The sequence below is a fragment of the Acinonyx jubatus genome, chromosome A1 (assembly GCF_027475565.1).
Source record: "Acinonyx jubatus isolate Ajub_Pintada_27869175 chromosome A1, VMU_Ajub_asm_v1.0, whole genome shotgun sequence".
Lineage (NCBI taxonomy): Eukaryota > Metazoa > Chordata > Mammalia > Carnivora > Felidae > Acinonyx > Acinonyx jubatus.
In genome coordinates, this window is record NC_069380.1 from 231,394,414 (window position 1) to 231,400,435 (window position 6,022).

The window sequence follows — 6,022 nt, forward strand, 5'->3', positions numbered from 1 at the left end:
TCACATGACTTATTGTCTGGATGCAGATACTTTTTGAGAGTGTGTTGCTGGGACAAGAGGGCCCGTGAAGAACCCAGAGACACGCAAGGTGGAAGTCATCTTACTTATGACCTCTCCCACAGACTTACCACGTCTCTGATCCACTCTTGAAAGCGCTAAAGTCAAATGTTGGTGAAAAAATGGAAACAATTTAGAATTACAATAAGAGGGGACATGGTAAGTAAGTTATACCTAATCCACTTGAGGGTGTATTGGGCAGCGATAACACTTGCTGTGTGGATTATATAGCAAAATGAAAATACTTGTGATCTACATAATAGTTGTAAGCGAGAAAGCAGAATCCAAAATTATATCCACACTGTAGCTACAACTACGTAAAACTATGTGTAGGAAAAAAGACACGACGGAGAAAAATAATTTTAATGGTAACAATTATGATGTTAGCAGAGGTAGGTATTCTCAACTTCTTGTATCCTGGGTCCTCCAGTCCATGGATCCAAACATTCACATCGGCAACGGGAAGGTAGGGGCAGAAGTGAGAAGAAAGACCCATATGGTCTGTAAACCTCCCTCATTCTTTCATCCCAGAAGATTCTAGAAAGTTCTACGTCCCCAGAGAAACAAATGGATACCTACCGAGCCCAGCAATATAGAGAGGTTACCTTTCATTGATATAGTTTTTCTTTTTTTAAATTTGATTTTCAAATATTCTGAAAAGGACTCTATTGCAGCTATAGTGAAAATAAATGGTCAGCAAATTTAAAAATTAGCTGATTGAAGATTAAGTTTACATTGGGACAGTAGCATTGAGAGCATTTGGTGAAATAAAATAATCTCTAAGGACAGGAGTGCCCAGGTGGCTCAGTCTGTTGAGCGTCTGACTCTTAATTTTGGCTCAGGTCACAATCCCAGTGTCATGGGATCGAGCCCCACATCAGGCTCCACACTGTGCGTGGAGCCTGCATAAGATTCTCTTTCTCTCTCCCTCTGTACTTCTCCCCTGCTCTCTCTCTTTTTCTCTCTCTGAGAATTTAAAAAAAAAAAAAAAAACTAAGGAAAATGTGGTGTCTTGCTCCTCTGTCCTCAAGTAGTGATGGGGTGGGGAGGCGGCTGGTTAGGGAATGTCTGCAGAGAAAGCCTTGCCAATCTACCCTGAAAGGAAGGGGAGGGAGGGAGGGAAGCTGGTTATCATAGTCCTCGATCGTCTGGGAACTGCACTCGACCTGCCATCGACTCTCCCATGAGCATTGGAATCAACGGTCCTAGAGGCCAGCGGTCTCCAGTCGAAGATTTTATAAAGATGCGGAAGTGGGGTTTGCTCATTTATCCTCTGCCTCAGATGACTACATCCCAGTTTTTCTAGTTGGTCCAATTTCTTCAGGAGCTCCAATCTTGCAGTCACCAAGGTTTCAACCAGACCACCTCAAAGTACCTGCCCCCAACTCATACATGTTATTCATTCTCTCGAGTGAAGCTGTTAAGATTACTATCAAAATTCAAAACCATTTCCTGCCAGACGAATACACTCTAAGTCGGCATAGCGGGGACCTCTGATGTCACCACGTCACGCGACAAGTTATGCCGTTCATTTATTGAGCGTCCAAGCTAACACTTTGATGGCACTTGCCACATCTCAGGTGCCACCCAAGCACTATATACATTCACTTAATTTTCATTAAGTTGGTACCTCCTAAGTAGGTGCTACAATTATCTTCACTATAGATGAGTAAGCTGAGGCACAGACGAATGAAGATGTCAGCCCATCTGATGTAACAGCAGAACTGGGGGTTAGAAGGTGGAGACCGAGAAGGGTTCATCCCGGGGAGGGGTGGGGAGCCATCCAACCTTCAGAGAGGGCAGCAGCCACTCCTGGGGGGCTTCGGAGCTCAGAATCGATGGCCCCATTTTCATGGTTGTACGTTGGCTGGAGCAGAAGGGTCCCCCTTGGGATGGTTCAGTGATTTAAGTTGGGGGTCACTCAGGCTCTGTAGCCTCCAAAACAAATTCCTGACCATCCTGGAGACTCTTCGTGTGACATCTGCACATTCCTTTCTGGTTGATCAACTCTCCTGTTGCTAAGCAAGGACTCTGACTTGCGCGCTTGTATCCGACGGTGACCACCCTTGCTTGGGGGTGTGTCCCCACAGAACACATGTTCCGTGAGCATTCTTTACGATTTGCTGTCCTAGACTCATGGGGCCTCTCTTCAATGACCAACCCAGTCTGCTGTTTCCCATCCAAACCTAAGTCAGGACGGCAAGTGGGTTTTATGATTCCTCGCCAACTTGGATCAGTTGGTAGAAGCTGCCAGCAGTGCTGTGGTGAGGACTCAAGTTGGGCTCAGAGAGCACGGTCATCAATAGAGGTCGTCTGCCGTTAAGTGCCGGGCGGGCGGCATTCCAAGTACCAGGCTGTCAGACTCAACTACAAGGGCTCTGGAAGAAAACACCTTGGTTAAACGAATTCATGTGAAATGTTAAGTCACGTATAGTTCCCTAAGAGTATTTATATTTTAAAAGAATATGTCTTGCATTAGAACACTGGTTGAAGTTGCTGTGACAAAAAGTAATCCAGAGGCTCAAATAAGAAGCTTATTTCTGTTGCATGCAATGGGACGCGGCTTCCTTGGTGGCTTCAGTTGCTGCCTTTTCCTGGCTCTGGAAGTGACTGTCATTAAAGGTCCTGGAGGTTAGGTACACCGCCTTCACGCGTATCCCACCTTCCACCTGACTTCCACGCACTGGAAGGAGACGGGGAGGTCTGAACTCTGGGAGCCACTTCGAAGTCTTGAACCACAGGCACCTTCCTAGTTGGATTTTTAACAGCTCAGTTTTTGGAGAGTGAAACTGTAGAATGGAGATTTCGGATCACACGTGCCTGCAACCCTCTTGGATCCGACATGGTATCTGTCCCCTTGGCGTGAGCCAGGCTCGGTTTGGTAGCAGCAGAAAGTGGGGGGTGAGTGTTGAGGACAAACTCTCTCATAAGGCAACTTCCTGGGGCAAGACTATAATGGGTCTTTGGGCCAAGGGAAGCTGATGTTCTTAACCACGTGAGGAGACACCACGTCTGGCAAGGCATCCTCAAGACCTGTAGCTTCTCGAAGCTTTCCGAGTCAACCAATGGGCACATTTCAGTGCTCGGGGTGCTCGTTACCCCCCAGTCGATGCCCTAACTCTCACATCAGAGGACTGGCAAGGCTGTGGGTTCAAAGTACTAGGTAATTCTGCAACTCCCCGAAGAAATTTGGGGATTGATTTTTGGTACCAGTCTTGCGGCCGTGAGACTTCCGGTAGCCCTCGAGGGCCATCGTGGAGTGTCCTGCCCGCTCTGACTCTTCTCGACCTTAGAGTTCCGATCCCCGAGCTTGCTGTTTTCCTTGTAGGACCTTTCCCAGGCAGTCAGGCGCAGCCGTCCCGCGCTCCCACCGTGTCTGCGTTCCTGCCCCGATGGCCAAGCGCACACCAGCTTGCTGGCTTCCTTCTCAGTGTGCCCTTTGTCCCAGGCCACGCGGGGTGCGATTACAGAACTGTGATCCCGCCTCTCTGCATAGCGACCAGTTTGCCAATTTCCACGGCGTCGAGCCCGTCCCTGTGCTCAAGCCCAAAGCTGCTGATGGTCTGCCCAGTCTTCAAACCTGCTTGTGGTCCTCAGCCGTGTACTAATCGGGCTTTGATCAGGAACACAGAGCCACACTGTGTGTTTCCATGCAAGAGGGTCAATCTAGACAATCAGTGACAGGGGTGCTGAAGTGTTTGGGAAACAAAAGAAGAAAGGGGGTGCCGAAGGAGCCAAAAGAGACAGGGGGATTACCCTAAGGTGTCAGCCGCTCGCCTCCTGGAGCAGGAACGCAGGGGCCCCGAGTGAAGCCTCTGCTGGTACAGAGGCGCCCCCCCCCACCTCGCCCCCAATCAGGGCTCTCGGTCCACAGCTGCTCGGCCTCTGCTGTCACTGCAGAGGGGTGGGGGGCTAGCGCAACACCCCAACCCCTGGGTTAATTCGGGATCTCCCAACATCAGGTGGTCTGGCTCAAAGGCGGTCAGTGGGCGCATCACCTGGAGGACCCGTCAGTGCCATCACCGTGCCGATCTCTGCAGGGCTCCTTCTGGGCTGTGCTCAGCTTCCTGAGCAGGGGAGGGAGGGTCCGAGGGAGGGTTTGTAATTACCAAATGTAGATTCCTCTCCCTGGCCGTTGAAGGAATGCTTGAGTGGTGACATGAGCCATGCACTCTTTTCTGAAGAGGAAGCGGCTTCGTGGTGAAGAGATTTCCAGAGATAATAACCTCATTTCTCCCGTCCTTTTCATCTTCGCTCGAGGCAAAGGCAGTTACTTTCTGGCTGTGTGCACGCGTGAGATGGCAGCTGGTGTTGCGTGTCAAGGTGGCGTCTCTATTCAATGTTACCTTAAATATTAGGTCTAAATATAGGTCCGAATATAGTATTCTCAGAAAGGAAAGTCAGTGCTGTTTCCTGGCACAGCTAAGGGGTGGTGAGTGAAATATTATAATTAGCTGAAACTGAGAACATGTATTATATTTATCTTATGCGTTTTCGAAGCAATAGGATGTAATGGGATCTTTTGAACCTCTTTACTGTTTATCTTACCGGCGGTGTGAGACAGCAAGTAAATGTCTTCTTGCCTCCTGTCAGCTTTAAAAAATACGATTAAAAATAAACCTTGCATGTTTCATGCTTGAAAATAGCCTCTTATTTTGAAAATTATTTTATTTTATTTTTTCTTTATTCTTTTAAATTTGTTTAAATGTTTTAATTTATTTTTGAAGGAGAGAGAGAGAGAGACAGAGCATGAGCAAGGGAGGAACAGAGAGAGAGGGAGACACAGAATCCGAAGGAGTTTCCAGGCCCCGAGCTGTCAGCACAGAGCCTGATGCGGGGCTCGAACTCACGGACCGTGAGATCATGACCTGAGCCAAAGTCAGACGATTAACCAACTGAGCCACCCAGGCGCCCCTGAAAATTATTTTAAATGGAAGATTGATTTACATACAGTGAAGGGCACGGATCTTAACTGCACAACTCAGCAGGTTTTGAAAAACGTATGCACCTGTGTAACTTACACGCCAGTCAAGACATGGAATCATTCCGTCCCTCCAGAAAGTTCCTTTCTGGTCAAGTCCACCCCACCCCTCCACCAGAGGCACCCTCTCTTGTGCTTGTTTTTTTTTTTTAATCACCATAAAGCAGTTTTACTTGCTTTTGAACTTCACATAAATGGAATTATACAGTATGCAGCCTTTATATCTGGCTTCTGTAAATCAACATAAAATCAATATATGATCTCATGGTGAGATTCGTCCATGTGGTGTGTGTGTGTTGGTAGTCTGTTGGGTTTTTTTTTTTCCCAGATTCTTTTTTTTTTTTTTTTTAATTTACATCCAAGTTAGGTAGCCTCTAGTGCCACAATGATTTCAGGAGTAGATTCCTTAATGCCCCTTCCCCTTTTAGCCCATCCCCCCTCCCACAACCCCTCCAGGAACCCTCTGTTTGCTTTCCATATTGAAGAGTCTCTTATGTTCTGTCCCCCTCCCTGTTTTTATATTATTTCTGCTTCCCTTCCCTTGTGTTCATCTGTTCTGTGTCTTACAGACCTCTTGTGAGTGAAGTCATACGATATTTGTCTTTCTCTGACTAATTTCACTTAGCATAATACCCTCTAGTTGCATCCACGGGGTTACAAATGGCAAGATCTCATTCTTTTTGATTGCTGAGTAATACTCCATTGTCTATATATTCCACATCTTCTTTATCCATTCATCCATCGATGAACATCTGGGCTCTTTCCATAATTTGGTATTGTTGATGGTGCTGCTATAAACATGGGGGTGCACGTGCCCCTTCGAAACAGCACATTTGTATCCCTTGGATAAATACCTAGTAGTGCCGTTGCTGGGGTTGGTAGTCTCTTTTTATTGGTGGGTAGTGATAGTTTGTTTTATTGATACTCATTGTGTGAATATACCACAGTCTGTCTGTCTGTCTTCCTGCGGAAGGACATTTCGGT